This window comes from Chenopodium album, chromosome 13 (genome assembly GCF_948465745.1).
Source record: "Chenopodium album chromosome 13, dcCheAlbu1.1, whole genome shotgun sequence".
In the NCBI taxonomy this organism is placed as follows: domain Eukaryota; kingdom Viridiplantae; phylum Streptophyta; class Magnoliopsida; order Caryophyllales; family Amaranthaceae; genus Chenopodium; species Chenopodium album.
The window spans coordinates 46,701,508-46,704,037 of NC_137846.1; the positions used below are offsets into that span (position 1 = coordinate 46,701,508).

A 2,530-nucleotide genomic window follows, 5' to 3' on the forward strand; every position below is an offset into this window, starting at 1 on the left:
TCATCCTTACGGCTACAACAAATCGTTAGACCGTCTCTCCGAAAAGGCTGTATATTCCAGCGATGTGTGCGAGAGATGTACCACATTGCAAGATTTTTTCAACGTTCGTAGCTTTGATGAAGGAAACCCTAATTTGATTCAATTTCATATATTTGTTAATGTAGATTTCATTTGTAGATGTCGGATGACTTTTTATTAATGAATTGATTTGTTTCAAAAAAAAATTAATAACAGAAAAACTTAAAGGAAATTTAGAGTGTCACGTGTCATTTTTGGTTTCATTTTTATTTATTTGATTTTATATTTCTTTTTCTAATATATGCTTTATCAACCTAATGTTCAGTTTATTCCCAATTCCCAAATGACACGTCATTTATCTTAAATTCCTTCCCAAACAATTAGTTTTTTTTTTAAAAAAATATACACGAAAACTAACTTTTATACAATAAATCTTTAATCAACCGATTCAACCCGGCTTTTACTAAAAAAACATCTCATCAAAAAATTTAAATCGTGTATGACACGGGATAAATACTAGTTAAATTAATTTTCAGCTATAAACCGACAAATGTGTGAGTGAAAAAGAATACACCTCCCTCCTAATGACCTTACACTCCCTCCATAAATAGAGTCAAAGGTATCTCCATTTTTTGTAATCCTTTTTTCTCGTATAAACAAAATTGCAAGAGATTTTAGAAAAAAAAAATTGGTTAAACAACTCCACATTGTGATGTTTCCATGGTTTGCCGTGTGTCATATGACCCCTTTTCTTCACCTTGCTAACAACCTTGCCGAAAGAGGCCACAAAATCACCTTCTTATTACCTAACAAAGCCAAGATTCAGTTACAACATTTTGTGCTTTACCCAAATCTTATCACCCTTCACCCTATCACGGTCCCTCACGTCCACCCTCTTCCTTTCGGGGTAGAAACCGCCTCCGACATCCACCTTAATCTTAGCAGCCATCTTGCCACCGCTCTCGACCTCACTCGTCCTGAAGTCGAGAGCGTGATCATAGGCCTTACCCCCAAACCCCACCTCTTTTTTTACGATACCGCCCATTGGGTGTCCGAGATCGCCGCTAGGCTTGGGATTAAGTCCGTTAATTATAATGTGGTTTGCGCTGCAGCCCTCGCGATCGCTTTGGTCCCGGCCCGTAACTTGGCCCGGGATCGACCTCTTACCGAGGAGGACGTAGCCCGGCCTCCTCCGGGCTACCCCTCCTCTAATAGTGTCTTGCACGGGCCTGAGGCCCGTAGCTTGCTCTTCTTAGGGAAGAACTATGGCAGCGGGCTCACCTTTTACGAACGAATCACTACTGCATTGAAATCATGTGACGCCATTGCCATTAGAACCTGCCGTGAGATTGAAGGCAACTTTTGTGATTACGTGTCGGCCCAATACAACAAGCCCGTGATCCTCACCGGCCCAGTACTTCCTGAAAACGACAACTGTAGCAGCCCACTTGAAGCCCAATGGGCCGAGTAGTTGGGCGGGTTCGGGCCTGGCTCGGTTGTGTTCTGTGCCTTTGGGAGTCAGTTCATCCTTGAGAGGGATCAGTTCCAGGAGCTACTCCTCGGGTTTGAAATGACAAAATTACCCTTCCTAGTGGCAGTGAAGCCACCCAAGGGGTGCGCCACAATCGAGGAGGCGCTCCCCGAGGGGTTTAAGGAGAGAGTAGGAGATAGAGGTGTGGTGCATGGTGGGTGGGTGCAACAGCCTCAAATACTAGCACACCCTTCAGTAGGGTGCTTTGTGAACCATTGTGGGTTCGGTTCGATGTGGGAGAGTTTGATGGCGGCGAGTCAGATAGTGTTGGTGCCGCAATTGGGTGACCAAATATTGAACACAAGGTTGATGGCAGGGGAGCTGAAGGTGGCTGTAGAGGTGGAGAAGGCAGAGAACGGGTGGGTGTCTAAGGAAAGTTTGTGTAATGCTATAAAGTTAGTGATGGATGAGAAGAGTGAAGTGGGGTGTTTAATTAGAAATAATCATGCTAAGTGGAGACAAATTATGGTTAGCCAAGGATTTATGAAGGGTTACATTGATAACTTTATTATGGATTTGGAGAAAATTATGAATTAAATTGGTATTTAAGATCTAAATGTTTGGTCTAAGATAAGAAATCCCCCTCCGTTATTAAATAAGTGTGTCGATCACTTGGTGATGAGAAACTAATTATATTAGGAAGGTTTATGTTGTTAGGTATTCCTTTGTTCTAAAATCAATACTCTTTATGTTTTTGTGTAATTGTAAGATTCGTCTTAAGTTTCTAAATATTAAATTTTTATAATTGCTAATTAAAAATATTATCTGTTAAAATAATACCTTAACAAATATATCAATTAAAATGGAACACTTGTTGTCTTTCACAAAAAAAATAAAATAAAAAAATAAAAATGAAACACTTGTTAAAAAGCAAAGATTATATTTCAGTTTGATTAATACACTTGCGAATACTCTATTTTCACAACTTAAGAAAACGGCTATTTTACGACGGTAAAAAAAAAAAAAAAAAAACCATCGATG

At 39.8% G+C, this 2,530-nt stretch overlaps 1 pseudogene; it reads left to right on the forward strand.

The window, feature by feature from the left end:
- Window positions 1–613: 613 nt before the first annotated feature.
- Window positions 614–2,299, forward strand: LOC145576731 (UDP-glycosyltransferase 79B6 pseudogene; annotated as a pseudogene).
- The last annotated feature ends 231 nt before the right edge of the window (window positions 2,300–2,530 follow it).